General features: G+C 33.9%; 1 protein-coding gene and 1 long non-coding RNA gene across 2 annotated transcripts in view; both read right to left on the bottom strand.

Moving 5' to 3' along the window:
- Nucleotides 1-20,167, bottom strand: part of KCND2 (potassium voltage-gated channel subfamily D member 2) — a 265,629-nt gene that overhangs the window by 174,831 nt on the left and 70,631 nt on the right. The window lies entirely within an intron of this gene.
- Nucleotides 14,888-15,220, bottom strand: LOC112957906. The gene is made up of 2 exons (XR_003251296.1): nt 15,156-15,220; nt 14,888-14,950 (listed from the first exon to the last, which is right to left on the bottom strand). It is a non-coding gene; the product is annotated as an uncharacterized LOC112957906 (long non-coding RNA).

A 20,167-nucleotide genomic window follows, 5' to 3' on the forward strand; every position in this document is an offset into this window, starting at 1 on the left:
GTCCTACAAAAATCAACTAATGTGATGGGTTTAATAGACCATAAAACACAGTCCCTGTGCCACAGACAGGTGGGAAATGCATATATGAGAGAGAGGAATCTGACTATATTGGAGCTGTAGAACCAGTAATTTGAGTGCCAATTGCTTAGTTAAGCCATACTGGTTAACATACTTGCTTGCACTGTATTCAACTTTCCCTGCCTGACAATCCCTTCTTTCAATTCTAATGTACAGGGAAATTTAAAATGACCCTTTTTTTTTTTTTTTTCTGACAGGCTTCCTGTTTTGAGTTCATCACAGATTTAGCTGAGATCCCAGACTCTGCAGTGCATTTTGTCTCCTCCCATAGAGCCTAACACTGTAGTTCATATGTAGGGATATATAACAATATGGAACTTTTAGATGAAATTAGCACACCAATAGCTATGCATAGTGAATTCAGTAGTATTGCATGACTATGAGGCAGGTCAAAGTTTGGCCTGTCTTATAATGTAAAATGCTGCATTATAGCTTCGGCTTCCAAAAACCAATTTGAAATGTAGTATGAGTATACAGAGCTTTGGAGAGGATGTAGGCTAATTAACTATACCTTGATCTGACCAAGCAATTCCATTTCCCTCTTGTGGATATTATTACTGATTTTATAAGGTGATATATCAGTATGAGAGTGTCAGGTGCATAGCTCCACAGCTGTGCTAGATCCTGCTTCACAGTGATGTCCATTATGGTGTCCTGATACGCATATGCCGAGTTACGAGCTGGACACAGAGTGTTGAGGAGTGCTGAAGTGCTTTGGCAGTCAGCCAGCAACATGCTACAGTGGTGTACGCTTGGCGGAGTGCAGCAGGTGACAGCCAGTTGCTGGAAATTGCAGTCCTCCCATGCTGTGTAGAGTTATGCTAGGGTGTGACGTGTTGGCAAGTGGCAGCTATGATTTTATGGTAAAATTGAACTGCAATATGAAGCAGGAAGAAATTGCTTAACAGTTTTACTTTGTCAGATTTTTTTTTTCAGCCATTATTCCTAGTAATGAACTAGGTGGAAGTGCTGGGGTTCCGAACTTGGGGAGTGCAGACTCTTACTTCTTTAACAATAACTCTAGGGGTACCTATATATTTTCAAAGTTTGCTTTTGTTTGTGTTTTAAGAGCTTGCGTGAATTTAGTGCAGGGATTCTCATGTGTCTGCATTGTTTAAGACACTTTAGTTCTAGAGAAAGGCTATTAAAATTCATATAATTTCAATCTCCAAGTGTCTTCTACGGGCTTTCAAAATTTAATACTGATTTCCCAACAGGCTATTGCTCTGTATATGGTCATACCCTAATGAACTAGTTAGACTTCAATGATGGTTTCATAAAAATGCATTTACCCTCACTGGATAACAGTTTCAGTCCTTTATACGGAAAAAAAAAAAAAACCCATGAATCAATGAGTTATGAAAGAATGAGACCTTCAGGCTTGATAGTTCAGATTCTCTTGTCCCTTCCTCTATTTCAATACTTCAATTAAAAAAAATAAAGTAGTCCAAATGGAAGAAGTCTTAGCTCAAATTTAGGTTTTGATCTCTTTATATTAAGAGAATTTTGTTCTCTTTATATTAATAAGATGACATTTGGGTAATTTTTTTTTTCTCTTTAAAAAGATTTTGGAAAAAAAACTATCATGATAGCCAAATATTGTTTACATTTGAAGAAGTTGAGAATACCTTTAACAGTGGAGCCTGTCTGCACTCTATTAGGAAGAGCAGAAAGGAAAAAGCAATGAAAACCGAGACAGCAAGTTTCCTTCCAAACTGGAGAAATCATTTAGTATATTAGTGATCAAAGCCAACATTATGTCATATAGTTATGACATAATATTGATATATCCATAATACTGATGTGATATAATATATGATTATGTCACATGTAGAAAATTAGTTCAGTAAAATTAATGTGTTTATTAAACAGGAATTGTAAAGAAGGAGTGGTTCTTAGGCATGAATATTCACTTATGAATATGAAAAGATTGTAATTGGATCCGATTTAAGGCAGGAAAATGTGATTATTAATGTACAACATAATTATTATTTCCTTATTTATTTATTTATTTCCTATTTTTGTTTGCTTGCTTGTTCTTTTTCTGAGGAAAGCATAAAGATTTAAATCAAATTCTCCACACTCCTGTCTTACGGTAACTGCAGTAGAATTTTCTGAGTTTACTCTGTTAGAAGTGTCATGTTATATATTGTTGCTTTATTATTAAAATAATAAAGTGAAATCTCTAATAACTTTCATTATTGCTAAAGAACCATCAAACTGCAATATGTGTGGATTATAGATTAATTGGTATTTAACATAAAAATACAGTCATGAAGCATAAAGAAGACACCTAAATGAAGCAATACGCTATGGTTCAATACACACATTAGCTCATTTATGGATCATTTGATCACAGCATTGAATTGATAAAATCTAAGATTTTTCCACATAGGAACTCATTGCAGAACCACACCATCTTTCAGTTTACACATTTTGACAACACAAGCCTAGATACAATAAAATAATTTGTCTAATGTTTAAGAGTGTGTGTGTGTATGATATTAGTCAGATAAACTTTTCCAAATTCTCTCCTTGGTTTCTGCATAAAGCTTGAAGAGTTTATTTAGAGTAACCTCTTTATTTTAGCTTTTTGTTTCTCCTGGAAACAAAGAAGAATTATAGCATCATCAAGTTTAGGGCAAAAGGAAAGAAACAGGACTTGAGACTAATAGATTAGCATACTGTGTATTCAGAAAAAGGAAACTGCCTTAGGAAGGATTTGAAGCAAAATAATCAGTTTCAAAATATAATCAAACCCTTTACTGTTATGCCACAAAGCCTCTTCAGAATATACCTATGTATTTCTAATGAATGCCTACATATAAGAAAACTGGACTGCACTGCTGATTACAATAGCCATGAAATACTATTTTTGAATATTTAAATATAATTTTATTATTTTTCCCTGGAAATTTTCCAACACTTATTTCTGGTGATTCTATGGAAACTGGACCAAGGCAGATGGCATCCAGTTTGTCTGGTATGAATTTTACCTTCTCTATATATACATTGATAATTTAAATATGTGTATGCTTCTACATACATATTTAAGCTATATTTTTTTTTTCAGTTGTGTTGCATAGCAAAAGATCACTGTTCCGGAATGATATTGATGGTATAATACAAATCTTTTATATATTTTTTCCTGTCTTTTTAATTTAACTTCTCTACAGGATCTGTGACTATTTCACTTTGGACATCTCAGTTCTTCTGGATAAACATCATTCCTCTGGACCCTCTCAGAACAACACTTGGCACAACCACAACCTTTTGGCTAGTCAGTCCATCTCCTTTCTTTCTTTTGACCTATTCTATTTTTCTATTTATTTTCCCTACAGAATTCACAATTGGATGGAGTATTTTGGTTTCCTTTACACTTCACTTCTGCTACAGCAGTTAGATCTTTGCTTCATCTCCATCTGCACATTCTCCTACTCATTAACATGTTGTCTGTTTTCAGCATTCCTCCCCTCACCTCACACACGTAGAGGTGCTATCTCTTATTCACCTCCTTCAATGGCAACAGTCATGAAAGTGCTGGAGGAAAAAAGATGCCAGCATTTTAACTACTGTGTTGTCTAAACCTGAACAGATGGTCTTGTAATCTCCCAGGCAGAAGAGGCTTGAAAGTGTGATAGATAAAATCTTTAGGGGTGATTTTGAGAGAAAATGGAAATCTCTGGGATACTTGATGCACTGAAGCAGTAGTCATGGGTTTGGGGGAAAGATTAGAGGCACTTTGATTTTCTTTTCCTCTTGCTGTTTACAGTTTCATTTAAAGTTCAGCTATGACAGAGCTGAGGTTTTGGTCATTTTACTTTTATCCATGTCTGACTATTATTCAGACAGGAATGAATAGTTCTTCAACCTTCCAACTTAAAAACATGGAAGTTTTCCTCACCAAATATTGCTATTAACCCTCCACCACTGGTATGTGACTTTTTTCCTAGAGGTTTTCTCACAGCTATCTGTGATTCAAATCCTCCTTTCAATGTGATATATTTGTTTAATCTTTTCTCAATCTTCTGAGAAAATCGATGTTTTGAGAAAGAGCTGTGGAAAAGTGCTAGGCTAGAAAAGAGAGGTGAGATGATGGACAGAGGTAAAAATTTTAAAATAGGAATAATTGGCATCTCAAAGATTCTATGAGAAAAATATTGATATGAAAAGCTGTAAAATCAAACAGATTAAAAAAAAAAAAAAAGTCGCAAGATGGTAAGTCAACATTGACGGCCAGCATGTTTCAAGTAAGAATGTAGGCAAACCCTTTCACATCTGATGAGTGGCATACTGGACAGCAAAGACTTATTGCCTATCTTATCAGAGATGATGAAAATATTAATAGTTATGCTTTCTTCTTAGTTCAGGCAGTACAGTCTATACTAACATAAGTATCTGCTTTATATGCTTTGGATGTGCATATCCCTCTTGCAGAATGTCTTTGTTCCTGATAAAAGTTGTCCAAACTAAGTGTTGAAGAGAAGGAGGGTTATAGACATTTTGCTGAGCAAAAGCATCAGCTCTGCCAAGGCAGAATGTCAGGTGGTGATTAACCAGGGAGATTTACGTAATAGTTGATGAGTGGGAAGCCTCTCCCTAGAAATCAGGATCACTGAGAGAAATTGGGCCATATAAATTCTTAGAATATGTAAGTGGAGGACTGAACACTTCAAAATCATTATTTTTTTTCAATGTTCAATGTATTCTGATAATATAGAAATCAAACTTATGTCCTAAGGAAGCAAAAAAGTATTTAATTTACTGCACCAATTCCATCAGTTAAGGGGACCCTCCTTTACCTACTGTGCTTGTAAGTATAGATGCAGTAAAGAACATATATGTTATCACTGCAGTTCATACTGCAATGATACCATTGCAGCTACAAGAAGCTGGATGCAGAAATTACTAGGCAGAAATGTTCTCTGCTTGATTTTATAGGACATCCAAAGGGGCACTTACAGCCTGAAAATCTGTAGATAAAATCCTGGCTATATTTGTAGCAATGACAGATACCTCTCTGATTCAAATTTAAACGGTCAGAAATCTGAATATATCTACGAACTATGCAGTACTTTATCAATGTTTATTCAAGAAGTACATTGAAAGTAATAAGAGTTTGTGCAAGTCAGTATTGCCTGTTGATTGTGAAGGAATTTCAGTAGGATGCATCTGTATTAACATTTTATAGTATTCCTTGATATTACATTCCTCCCAAGTTTTGCTGTAATTAAACTGGGATTAGTTAGTAGTATATCTCTGTGACTTTGACTCCTTTTTCTTTGATTAAGGAAAGTTCTTTGGGGGATAGCCAGATGTGACAAATTCATTTATATTTTAGAAAACAAATGCATCCAGGAGCACATCTGTGATTGAAAAATGAAAATAGCAAATGTGTGTGCCCTCTTTGTCAGTATCTACAAAACTATGAAAGAATCCCATAAAGGTTTAATGCAACTTATATTCCTTGTATCATACAGTATTTCCCATGAGGTTGTTTCTTGAGATTTCAAATATTACAGTGAAAATGTATTGAATACTCCTATTCCATTTTCCATTTAATATATGTTACAATCCACCTCTAGAAAGAGAAATTAGTCATAAAATGACAAGTAATTTTTGTAAGTGTCTGACGGAAGTTGGATGATTTTAAGCTTTCCTGTGCAGCTGCAATTTAGACTTGTCCAGATGCTCTGATACTTTTAATTGATTGTCACAGTGTAGATTTAAAATAGGAAATTTACCAAGCTACAGTTATAGATACTTGTTTCTGGTACAGTTAGAATACAGAGAATCTTGGTGATAGCAGCCCAGCAAAATAAACTATAAGAATACCAGATTTAAGGTAGCATTTTGTTATCTCATTTTTTTAATGCATTATGTTTTTCTAACGTGCAACAAAAAGAAATCCTGAAGCCTGTATGTTTGTGTTTATGCAAATGTTCTTTCATCAAATATTCAGATCACCATAGCATTTGAAACTAATTGAAGTAATACTGTAAGTGTGCTTTTATTACTTGTTATTTCAAGTACATTAAAACACTCAATTCCCCATTCAATGCAGCTTGACCTACAAAACTAACAACTTACCATTGCCAAAACTTCCAGAGAAACCATTACAATCCAAATGGGATTCATCAGGAGGAGCAGGCTTTTGAAATTTAGGATTCTAGTAATGCACAGTAAATGGAATTTAAGAAAGAAAACAGAAAAACATAGCACCTTTGTCTATTCATACTGCAATTAATTTTTCAGATATGTATAAAAAAGAAAATATTAAAAGGACAAATTCAGGAGTTACCATATTTCTTGAAACTACAGTCATGGGACAGGCAGTTGAAGCAGTCTGGAACAGAGGTATGGTGAAGGAGAAGAGAGTTCAGGGGTAATGGTTCTGTCGCTGCTAGATCCATATTGAGGCTGTATTCATCCTTCTGTTTCTGTTGGAGCATCTAGATTTATCAATACCACCATACCGTGCAGTAGTAAATAGATAGGATAGGTAGTAAATAGATGTGAAATCCACTTGCTTTGCTTACTCTTCTGCCACTAGAACCTAACCCAATTGAAAATTACTATTTCTGCTTTCCATTAGCTTAAGCAAAGAGGCCTTTTTCTGGATAGATTCAAAGTCATCTAGATAAATCATAGGTGTTTCAATATGTTTTTGCATTACAATTTTCTTTAAAAAAAACTTTATTTTTAAGACCTGGGAAATGTGAAATAAAAGAAACTCAGGCTGCCTTACAATATTGTTATTGTGTTTGAAAAGCAAAATACTCAAGGGTTGTATAGGAACATAATTAAGATTATGCTTACTGTCTTAGCTCATATAATTTCTCTGTGTTTATTTGTATCATTTATTTTGCTGGGCTGCCATCACTAGGATACTAGAGTTGCTCCTAATCTTTCAAATTTTTATCTTTTCAAAATAAGGAATTAACTTCATCATTTTTTCATTTCTGCCTTTAGAAACTGGAGGCAGGGGGGATAAATGGGACTTAACCTCAATAGGCACCTTACCATTTGGTCTGAAGCTTTCCTGAGCAGCCACTAGTTAGATAGGTGTGATCCTCTGCCATCTATACAACAAACACCAATAAGAACTTTTACAATATGGTAGCAAATTGCACTTTACTCCATTTTGTGACTTGTGGGACTTATATGAACTCCTTTTAATTTCTTTTGCTACCACTTTCCGCAGTTTGGTACCCAAATTCCCTCACTTTCCGTATTGCCTGTTCCTGATCCTTCAGCACTGTCCTGCCGCTTGCCAGCTGCCAGGAGCAGAAGCAGCAGCAGTGCCAGCCCCAGGTAAGCCCCACGGCTTTGTTTCTCTGCTGTTGACAACAACACTGGGTGCTAATGCTGTCACACATGCCACAAACTCACTATCACTGCTTATTATAAACTATAGGCACATACAAAGACGTGCAGCTCGAGCTCCCATGGCCTAAAAGTTTGGATAAAAATGGAGTGATTTTTAGAAGCACTGGAAGCTCTCATTGACTCCAGTGCAGTTTGTTTAAAAGTGTGTACAAGACACTTTTAAAGCCAAATACATGAGGAAACATTAAAAATGAAAAGTGGTGGCCCTGAAAGGCACAGCAGCAACATCGCTAAAAGGAATGAAAATATTACCCAATTGATTTTAAGTTCATTTTCTGGCATAAAAAGTGTCAGTTTGAAAGTGAGCAAAAAGTGAGTGCTAAAGAACCTTAAATATCACTTATGTATATACCTATAAATAAAATAGATACGATGGGTTTGCAGTTGGACTTGATGATCTTGAAGATCTTTTCCAACCATAATTATTTTATGATTCTATGATTCCACTACAGTCTCCACTTAACTAAGTTAGCTGTTTACGCAAGTATTTACCACTTACTCTTTTATATTTTGATTATCTTTCTGTTACAAGGAAAAGTTAATTTTTAACATTAGAAGTTTAAAATATCTATGTTTACACTAACACATTATTTTGTTATGGTCTTGTTAACATTGATTGCGAGATTGTCTACTATGATTTATTTTAATTGTTAATTTTTTTTTTAATTTTAATTATTTTAATTCTTCACCATATCAAAACAGTGAATATTTAGGGTTGACTGAATTGCCTACTGGAGTCTCCTCTGATTATATATGGAGTCTAGAGTCCTAATTTAGGTGCCTAAGTTAGATCCTAAAGTTAGATAGTGTGACTACCCCACTCCGAGAACAAACCATATAAAGTAACAGCAGCTATGTATAGAACACAGTGCAGCCTAATATAAATCTCTTGAACAAAAAAGCTGTAAGTCTATATTTGGCAAGCAAATACCTGCTCCTGAGAGATGCTCACTGCTCTTAACTTCAGAATTTCAAGAGCCTCTCTGCCTCCTAGAATCCGGCCTTAAATGACCAAGCAGTTCTGTCCACTGCTGAGCTCTGCCTTGCCTGATCTCAAAAACCGTTATTACAAGAACAGGGATTACACATCATTTCCCACTACAGTACTTTGAATTATTTAATCAATGTGCTTTATTCTGCAAGCCGTTCTAAACATGCTTGTAAGGGTTTAAATCAAAAGATTGCACTGTTGCATGAGCAATCCTTAGAGGAACAAAGCATCCTGCTGCACTCTGTCAGACAAGTGTTAGAAAAATGATATATACCATTAAGACCCACGGCACTAATAATGCTTTCTGGTCTGATATATTATTCTTACACTCCTCTAACTTTCATTATGGTGTCATGTCGATCATGCTGCTGTTAGTAAATTTTGGAACTACTCACTTCCTGCTGACAGGTATAGTAAGAGAAGATACTGCTCCAGCTGACACCAGGGATCTGTCATTAAAACTGTCAGGAAGCTAAATACAAAAAGGGTTTATTGGTCAAAGAAAAATTTCCAGAATTTTTAGCTTCTAAATCCCTGCTGCATCTCTTGCCATGACCAGAAGGATTACAATTTTGACTTCTCTTATCTCCGTGAAACATTTTTTTTAACTAAAACAACAGCAAAAAAGGATGTCAGCTATTTTTATTCATATTTTAACAGTATCATTACTATCTTTCATCAACAGTACAGATTCTTTTCAATTTTTAAATCTAAAATCCATGCTATTACTCATAAATAATATTTGCATAATAAAAATATTTTTATTCTTGTTATTTTTTCATTTTTATTACAGTGTGCAATTTAGCCTACTTATAATGTTCTCCTGTTTAAAAACTGGAACATTTATTCTAGATTAAGTTATTGTTTTCTACTGTATAAATAGTGTTTCAAAGGCTTATGAGACAAAACTTAGTTATGCCATTTATTTTCATTAAAAAAATACCGACTAAGGAGAGACATAGCAACTACAAAAGGAGTTATGAGCCAAAGTTAAATGCAATATTTCTCTTGGAGTTTTTGGGTCCTAATATTTGGCTTTACTTGAAATTATCAATTTATAAGTGAATTTCAACTGCAATGTTTAGGAACTGTTGTTATAGAACATCTTTACTTGAAATAAAGGCCTTATAGAATGAGTACAACCACCTGAAACAGCTTGATTCTTGTTGGAAAAGGAAATAGTAAATTCAGTAAGGAACAGGTCATGGGTATATCCATATTTAGACTAAACTAAGAAATTAATGGCTTGCATTCTGGCTAAGCAGAAGGAGTAAAAGCAAATACCTAAAGCTGTGAAAAGCCTATGGAGCCAAAGATTCCCTGTTGTCTTGGCTAGTTCCATAGCACTTTCAGTCAGCAGAAACAGTTCACACATCAGCATTACACACAAGATTATCTATTCTTATTTTTGTCATTGCCTTTCTCCACGATTTCAACAATGCTACTTGGTTTGTTTGCACTTGTTATCCTTGTATATGGCTATAAAATGAGATGGTATTAATGCATGTCTGCAATATTATGAGAGTGTTTTTGTAAAGTATTCTAAGATCCATTTATGAATAGCTTTTAAATTATTTCAGCATATAGAAATTCATAGAAAGGAATACTTTCAAAAATAAAAAGTAAATCAAAAATCAAAAATAATTTTAATGTAAGACAGCTTTTTTTCAGTGGTATGTGTTATTACATATTTTACAAGAATGACTTTCTGAATACTTCTAATAAAGTAGCACCATGTTTCTGGGCTATGCTAATTTGTGATCATTCACTCTTCAGAAGAGGATCTAGATCTAGATTCTTTGTCCTCCATTTCTCAGAATAAAGAGACTTTTAGAAAATAAATTAGATATTTTTGCTTTTTATTGCTTTAGTCTCAGAAACAGAAAAATAAAAAGTTCAAGATATACAAACTTTCTCAAAAGATGAGGAGATCATCAAGGAACTAAACTACCCAAAATTGATTTTTTCTTTCCTTATTATTCATTAATATGAATCTTTCCATATAATTCAGTAATATGAGTAGTTAATGCCTGTTTAGCCTTTAGTAAATCCTTCTAGTCTTTTAAATACTGGTGCTAGGTGGATTTCTATAATAATATTTTGATCAAACTATAAGTTTTTAGACATTCTTAGATTATAAAGCCAGAGAGATCTCTGCAATCATGAAAACTTATATAAAACAGATTGCAGAGCTTCTGGGAATATATGTAATAATCAAAAATCCATGTATTTCTGGGTTACAAAAAATATTTCTGATTTGAAAAGCAATTCTAATAATGCATCCAACTTCCATCCTCTCAAATATGATAAAAATGAAGATTGTTTTTATAACTTATAACACACAAAACTGTGGATGTTTAATCTGTTAAATTACAGAGCCTTGACTCATCAGCCATGACGTCAGTATAGGCAATGAACAATATTCCTTGATTTTTTTTTCCATTAAACTAAATATGCAGTTTCTGCATTCTTCTTAATATATAGCTTGTTTTCAGTTTCAATTTCTCTGTACTGTTTCATGTATCATTATGCTCATTGTTGACATCAAAAGAACACAGAACCTCTGGGAGAGGAATCAACACCACACCGCAGTTGAAATAGTGGAATGACTTTATTTATACTTGACACGTCTGAACACCATAGGATCATATTTTTTTTTCACTGCATTTGCAGTTGACAAACTGGCACTCATGTTCACCTTTATTAACATGGTATTCATCATTTTTCATAACTCATCTTCCCAAACAACCACATTCTGTAATCACACCCATTGCAGCCTACATTTGACCATAATCAAATACATATCTTTTATTTGCAGTTAGTACACTATAACTTTCTATGCATCTAGATCTTTTTATGATCTAGTATCCAGATGTTTCTATGAGTTACTATTTGTTGTTGTTGTTGTTATTTACTAGTATCCTAAGTTCTTTTTCAACTGGAAGCTTTGTTTTACATTTTTCTACTAAATATTGATTAAAAAAGACAATATTGTCTTCTTCAGTGTACCAAAAGTCTTCTTCCTCACATTGATTTTGAGCCATCGAGCCATATCATCTAGGTAGTATTTAACCCACTTATATTTATGGTAAATTTGTATTGCTTCACTTTTCAAAACAAAATAATTAACAATGCTAAATTGCTCATGGAGTAGTTTAAATATAATACAAGGACCATATTTCTTTGTCAGCAGAAATTGTTTTCTTTCTAAAAAGAGATTGCATTTCAAAAGAACCATTTCTTGATTCTCATTAGATTTCCCTTTACTAACTGAGGCTGGTGACACTGTTTCATTATGTTTTCTGGGGCTAATGGCTTATAATTTCCAGTATAGTTTATCTACTTTTCTTAAATACTGATATAATACTTATTTACTTCCATTCTTTTGGAATTTCCCTACTTGTTCTGAGAGCAATCAAAAATCAGCAGTAATAATCCAGAGAGCTCCTTGACTTCATGGTTCTTAGAGACAAGTTCCTTACAGATGCTAGTTTGAAGATCTTTAACTTTATTAGGTGCTGTTTAACCTCTTTACTTACTGTTGAAACAGAAAATAGTTTTCTTCATCCTCTGATTTAACTATAGCATTTATTTTTTGGCCAAATACAAATCAAACAAAAAAGAAATGTAGTGAACTTAGTGGCTTTTTGAGAATTAGTATTGATGCTCAGCCATTTCTGTTTGGAAAAATGTGTACTGTGAAATCACATCTATACCATAATGAAATTACAGACCTGATTTCTTATGCTAATTATGCTTTTACTTCATGAAACTATAAGAGCCACTTTCAGATATTTTGAAAGTCTAGCCTTCTGAAGTTTGTACCTCTCCATGAAGTAATAAATATTCTTGATGTGACAAAAAATCCTACCTGCTATTCCTGAGAAATTTAGAATTACGAAGTAAATATTTGTGTATACATATATATACAGAGACAATACACCCATATAACTGATTTCATTTCATTCCTGTAACTGATAAGCAGTGACCTCTTTTCTTTAAATATCTTTCCATTGACTTCAAAGAGTTTTAAATTTTGTGCAAGAAGTACAGAGATGACTGCTTCATTCCTCCAAGTGCTATAGGGATTTGAATCATTAAATTATAATTCATTGATAGCTATCAGCAGGTACAAACATTTACACTTATATTTGAAAGCAATTTTGCATTTGCAATGCACACATTAATGGATTACACAAAATGCAGCTGACTGAGCAAACTGGTAAATGAAAAAAAGCAGCTCTAATCAGGACATACAGGAAATGTTAGCACAGTTCTAATATTAAAGAAACTCCTTAAATTCACCTGAAAAGAAATAAGAAACAAAGAACATTCAAGTTACTTTGTGAAGCAGTGCTATACAATTCAGGGGAAAATTAGAACAGATAACAAGAGCTGGATGTGAGAGTGTTTCTGGATGCACCTGTGCAAATAGCTTTTTTTCAGGGTGCTAAATATAGGAGATGCATTCATTCTTGATATAATAAAAGATCAGACCCTTTACTTCAAAGAATGTAAGGGATATAAATAGGATGTGAGAAATAAAAAAGTCTATGTATATGTGTGTTTGTGTGGTTTCACACAGACTCACAGAGTGGTTGAAGTTGGAAGGGTTTCAGTTTATAAAGTTGCAAGGCCTTTTGACACACAAAGGGATAAATTGCTAACAGTCTGTAAAGCTAAAAGCCGGGCACGCTGGAGATATATGGGTACCATATATCTCTATTTTCTTTATTGACGTGTCTGCAACTATATAATGGGTATGTTCCCTAGTTCAACAGACTGCCTACGCTTAGGGCAGATATGACTTCAAGGTTTCTTTTCTTTTTTTCTTCTTTTTTTTTTTTTTTTTTTTTGATACAATTCTTTCTCTCCAATTTTCAAATCAGACCATTCCTGAGAAAATCTTGACAAATAATTCTGCCTGATGAAAATAAATCAGACTATCTAAACTACCTCATAGTTTTGTGGAAAGAGCTGCTTTTGATTTGGTTTCATCCTCTGACTAGGAGTGTGATCAGTGCAGGAAGCTAAAGAAAACACAAAACCCAAATCTTTGTCTTGTGACTTTTTGGCTGAAGTCTGATTGGCATGGTTCATTTACTACTGAGTGAGAATGTGATATAGTACATGCTCAGGTATACCTTATTTGTAGAATTATTAAAGTATCTTCAAGGTCCAGAACACTTTATTTCCCTGCATCGTTTAAGCACAAGCAAGATGTGACCAAAAGAAAAAATATTTTTTTCATAAAAGTCCTGTGCCGTTTTTGCAGCAGTGCAGGTAGATGATTTACAGCAGCTAACAGCTAGTGGGGAATATGGGTAGACAGTTCCAGAGTCAGATGACCTTTGACTGCCCCTGTCAGTCTTGATCCTGGAGTGGCAGTTCTATTTTCCATTTCAGCTTCTCCTAGTGAACAAGGTCAACCTATACATTCTGCAACAGATCATTATCTTAGATACCTGGCCAATTCAGTGGATGCATAGAGTTCCCTTACATAATCATTCTCTCTTCATTTTGTTGTGTTTTCTTTTTTTTCTTTATTAACTTACTGTTCATTGCTTTATACATCATGTATATTCAAAAGTCATAATAAAAAGGCATGATTTTAGCAACAGTTTAAGCCTAAATTCCTCACAATTCTTGCAAAAGGATGGTGTAAATGAAAGCTAAATTGTTGACTGATGAGGTTGTCATACTTCACTTCTGTGTGACATGAAATCATTGTGCTGTTTTCTCATAGGCTGTTCTTTTCTGAGACTGAATTACATCAATGCTTCACAGAAAGTATTTTATCTGCAGTACAGTATCAAGAGGCACACACAGTGAGAAAGAGCAATATCAATATTCAGTAGAAGTGGTGCTTCTTAGGTCACTCCTATAGGACACATTCTAAAATGCCCTTTAAGACTTGTTTAGTTTTGAGCATCAGTGGCCCCACTAAAATCCAAAGGGATATTTATGAGACTCATGTTCTTCCAGAATGCCTGTGCATTTGGAGGGACAGAGACATTTAGAAGCAGCTTTCTTCCCCTTCTCTCAAATTTCTCTCTCACAGGCTTGAAATAATACTAAGCAACAGGCTCAACTCAGCCACTCACTCCTATTCAAGCAATGCAAGGATGTCAAGAGCATTAATATCACTCATTTTAGCCTACTCTTGCATGCGCATTCTGAAGGCATAGTGTCCACTACAGAATCACTGTAATAATGCTTCTCAGCAGGATGAACAGGATTTTTGTATATCAGACTGATGTCCCTGTCCATGTAAAGTCTCACCCTTTCAAGACACAGATTCTGCTCCTATACCTTCTTGTACAATTGAGTTTTCTGCCCAACCAGTATTTGTCCACCACTACCACATGATGCACACAGAAAGTAGAACTGTAGATTCCCTTCATACACCAGTGGATCTTCAGAGGGAAGTGGAGTTGAAGCACAGAGTGCATGAAATCCATGTGCAGAGCCAACTTTATGCAGCTGTAACAGCTGAGGGCAGGGAAAGAAAGATTGTTTACATATGTCATCTGTGCTTCTAGAGCTCCAAAATGCATATGAGCTAATTGCAACCCGTACTGCATGGCTAAACAGAACGGACAGAAAAAAAAAAAAAAAAAACTGTCTGGTGATGTGTTATTTATACAGAAATCAAATTAAAACTGTTTAAAATGGACATAATACTGAAATGACTTACTAAAACTCAAATAGTCAGTGATCTTGTGTCTTAATCAATATGCATAAGGAGTCAAGGTCATGTTTCCAATGTAGCATACAAATTATAGCCTGTCTCCTGTGAGGAAAAAACAGGTAAAATCAAAGAACAAATACAGGAAAAAAAATCCGCTATTGACTATACATTTTTGTTCCCTAAGTACAATAGCCTGGGCTCTGAGCTGACAAACCAGGTTTATCTTCTATTCCAGGTCTTATCTATGATGCAGATAAGTTTGTAGGTAGGTATCTACTACTCAAGATGCATGTAAAAGTAATCAAATACAGATCTGGACTCTGGCACCATAGTCTGTGAAAGAAATCTATATTATTTGTGGCAGAGTTAGTTATGTCCCCACTGCACTGGGCAGGTGAGTGCAGCCATGCACAAAATTGAAATGCGTTATGGTCTGTCCGACCTCTGACCTTAGGTCAACGTGCAGAGTCACTGTATTGTCATGTCTAGTTGGGAACTAAACTGTCCAGGATGCTTGGCCTTGAAGGACTCCGTAGAAAAGAACACCAGTGCAGGATATCAAAAGGCAGCACAGGAATTGTATCCAGCCAGATTTTGCAATATGACAACAAATCCAGCCTGCCTTTACATGCAGTGCCAGGTAGCTGTGGGCTACCACTAATCCCATTAGGGCTGCTCAGCTCTTTATCTAAATCTGGTAGGATGCTTACAGGAATCACTTTTGCTGAGCAACCAGTGGAGATATGGTCACTTCAAGTAACTGTCTTTACTGCCAATCTCTGCCTGAAGTGATCAAACGTCTAACCAGAAAACAATTTGAATCCTAGTTTTGACACTGCCTCCGGGTATGATATTAGACATATCAACAGCTTACCTCAGAGTGCGAGTAGGTGGTTGTGGAAAAGAATAATGAATTATTCTAAAGTCCCTAGAGACTAAAATTCTAGGAGTTATTAAGCTCTGAGAGATATCTGGGTGTTCATGAGGTCTGAACTGTGGACTCTTGCCAGATCTATTTTGAGAACAAACTCTGCTATCTATGAAATAACTTAGAGCTATTAAATGAGACATATTGACCAAGGAAAATTTTTTGACATAATGGCATAAAATCAAATGTTTAATTTTTGTTTATATGTGCTATATTATATCATATATATTCATATATATCACAGAATCATAGAATAGTCGAAATTGGAAGGGACCTCTGGAAAACATCAGGTACTATATTTTGTTCTCATATGCCATAAACAAGCTCTATCTGATTTGACATGATGATAAAAGATTATGTAATACGTAATACTATTATATATGCTTTGCTCCTATATTTTCTATCCTATATACATACTCATATTTCTCTTTTTTGTTCCTATGTGCCATAAAGGCACATATTTAGCAAGATTATAAAAGAGAAACAATAGAGATTCTACCTTAAATAATTTTACTTTATTCAGGAATATTCAGTAAATCTGAGAGATATTATTAGCCCTTAAAAAAACAGAATTTTCTCTATGTGCTTCTCTGAAGGAGGCTAAAGACAATGGATCTACTTCTCAAAAGATGAGAAAAATGAAAACTCAAGGGGAAAGCTATTCTGTCGAGCCTCAAAGGGAGGAAAGTAGAAATCTAAAAAGCTAAGTGAAAAAAAAAAACTGAAGAAGCAGAAAAGGAGGATTAAGACAATAGGAAAAAAGTGAAGAGCAAGAAAATGATTAGAATGAAAACAGTGTGATGGGAGAACTGTGAGAAGCAAGTGCAAGTGTCATGTCCTCCAACCCAACTTTGTGCTCAGAATAGCTTCAAATGAGGATTAAGTTGCTGTGCTTCACTGAGACTGATAGCTATTTATAGAAACTTATTTGTCCTAGTTTTGCAGCATTCACGCAGTTTTTTTCTTACATTAGAACAAACAAACAATGACAACCAAAAAAGTTTGCTCGCACTGTTAGCATTCCATGAAGTTCTCTTTTTGACTTTTTAAAGTGATATTTTGACAGTAAACTACTTTCAGTGACTTTTTGAATGACTTACAGAAAACATAAAAGTTTTAGATATAAGTTTTGTTTGTATTCAGTGTTAGCCTTTGGACTACGTTTCAGTGAATCAAATTATTGATAGTTTAATTTTTAAGAAGTCATTTTTTGACATTAAGAATGGTGCTGCTTATTTTTTCCAGAGAGAAAGATTTTAGTTTTACTTTTTCATTTTTATAGTGACTAAAATTACTATTAGTGTTCAAAACACTTTCTCTGTGGAGAAACAGATGTATTTCTATTATCTCTTAGTAATAACCTTGACAAACATAAAAACTATCAAATTCTTCACTGTTTAAAGATTTAAAGATTTGTTTTAAGATTCAGTCTCATGTTTAACGTGATTTAACGTTTCAGATATCAGTTTTTAATCAGAAATTCTGTTTTAAATTTGATGATCTGATATATCCTGTTTTAAGAATCAAAAATAGAAGGCTAATCATCAGGAATGATTTAGGTTTTTTTAGGGAATCGTTCCAATAAGAAATGGAGGAATTCAATTTTATTGATAACTTGAAATGAAATAAAGCAATTATCTTGAAAATGTACATCTTCCTCAGATGTTTATATAATCAGAAATGAAATGAGTGTTCTAAATTTTACTCCAGCAAAGTAGCTCAGCAATCCAGAGGAGAAAACAAAGCTACAAAAGCAGAGGCAAGAAAACAGGTTATGACAGCTGATCTGCATGAATAATGAAGAATTTAGTACTGACTTCAAAGACAGGTGAGATTAGAAAGGCTGAATTTGTCATTGGCTAAGACATCCTCTCTGGCACACCACTTGGGTATTTGAAAATCTATTTTGGGAAAGATATTGCTCAACCTGAATTGAGACTGGTAAAAAGGAAATCCTGTGGCAGTAGGCAAGAGATGAAACAGGGAATGAGTTGTGGGAATGGCAAAATTGGGGAAGTGCATGTAAGCAGAGCCAAAATATGTAAGATGTATAACAGAGATAGAGAAGGTTATCTCACATAGATGAGCAAGATATAGTGCTATGAGAGGTTGGATGAAAAGGTATCTATCATAAACAACAATATGATAAATCAGGAAAAACATAATTCTTGTTTCCTATTTAGGTGATTTATGATCTTAGAAGCCTGAAGACTCAGCTTGTTATTGTTGCCATATGGGGACAGTGTGGGAAAACTCCGTGCCTTACTGCTTGTTCTGCTATGAGGATAAATAGTGATGGCCTCTGATTTATTCCTTGTATTTATAGCAGTTACTTGTGATGGACCTTGCTGAGAAAACATCAACTAAAATGATGTCTAAAAATTAATAATATAATAAATGACCACTATATATTTTTACATGTAAGGAAAAAAAAAAATGAAGTTACAATAGCTATATCAGGCATGAGAGACATTCAGCTCTGTGGATCCTTTGGACCCTTTGGACCTCCTCTCAAAGAAAAAAAAAAAAAAAAAGAAATAGACACTGTATAGTTACATCCATTTTTCACTCAAGATAAAAAAAAAGGTTTTTGTGTCTAGGAGGCACAATACAATACAAAAATGTGCAGTAATTTACTTTATCTACACTAATGTTTAGATGAGTGTCTTGTGTAATTTTCCTAGAAGATTTCCCATTTAAAATTCTACTGTCAAAACATTTTATCATCTTCTGGACTATCTGTTCTCTGTGAAAAATCTACAGTGCTTTACTCCAAAATGCACTAGAAAAATGTTGCAAAATTATATTTTAAATTGTTTTTGCCCTTCTTTTCCTCTTAAAGCATTTGGAAGAGCATTTACCGTTACTTATCCATGTCAACAAAAGTAATCTTGGAAAAAGAAATCTCTCTAGTCATTTCATACAATATAGTTATGCTTTCACACTGTTTTTATAGCAGCTTCCATAATAAAAATCCTTACGGATGTCAATACAAGGATGCAAGATCTTTTCAAAAAGTTTTTTAGCAATAGGTGCATTAGGTTCATTAGGCACAATATGTGAATACACTCAATCAGAAAATTGAGTGTTTTTCCTTAGGAATATTTTTGGGGAAATTAACAAATTATTGGTGAAACAAAGTGTGCTTTAAGTAGTAATATTTGTGTAAACATTATCTCTGTTATCTTCCATTTTTATGTGTTAAATATGAAGAAAGAAAACAAAAGTTGTTTGCATTATAAAACCAAATTCTAGGAATTCTGTTCATTAGTGGATTCTGTTATGAGAGACAATTTTATGATGAAAATATATTATAACGTGTATTTTACAGTGATATTATTGTATTCAATATTAAATAAAAATAGAACTTAAAATGATAAAATAAAAAGAGAAAAAATAACCTTATATAGTCTTATATTTTAATGGATTTTTAGTTATAATGTTAATACAAATAAAGGTCTTAAGATCCATAAAATGCCTTACTTACCATAACAGTCACATTTGAGGGATTTATGTGATTATCATTACAGAAAAGTGACCTTGCCTTTAATGTACTGGTATTACCATTCCCAATGAGGATGACTTCATTTTGAGATAGCTTATCTTATTAAATCATAACAATTTAAAAGACATCCCTAATTTGATTCTTAATGTAATTTTTGAGAAATTGTAAATCAGTAACTGTTATAATATTACTAATACTCAAAGTTTGTTTTATGGAACTATAGGTGACTTACTCATGCAATTTACCATGAAAGCAAACAAAGTTGCCCTTCTCCAGCTATTTGCAGCATAATAGACTTCTCCATTTCTGCATCATGATAACCAGAGAACTACATTTTTTTAATAGCTCTAGTAATAATTTTACCATTCAGTGTCTTGAAGAATATAAAGCAAGAGTCCTTTAGAGAATATAATAGAATGCCTTTAGAGGATATAATAAAATAAATGTATAAGCCATGTAACTGAGTTTGTAGGTTTTTTTTAATCAAAGTTGAAAGACAGAAGAAGCAACATCCTAAATTATTAAGTCTTAAATTCTAAAATGAATGCCTAATATTTATTGACCTACCTTTTGTATTGTTTCTCT

Source organism: Nothoprocta perdicaria, unplaced genomic scaffold, assembly GCF_003342845.1.
Source record: "Nothoprocta perdicaria isolate Ctin4 unplaced genomic scaffold, notPer1 scaffold_79, whole genome shotgun sequence".
Taxonomy (NCBI): Eukaryota; Metazoa; Chordata; class Aves; order Tinamiformes; family Tinamidae; genus Nothoprocta; species Nothoprocta perdicaria.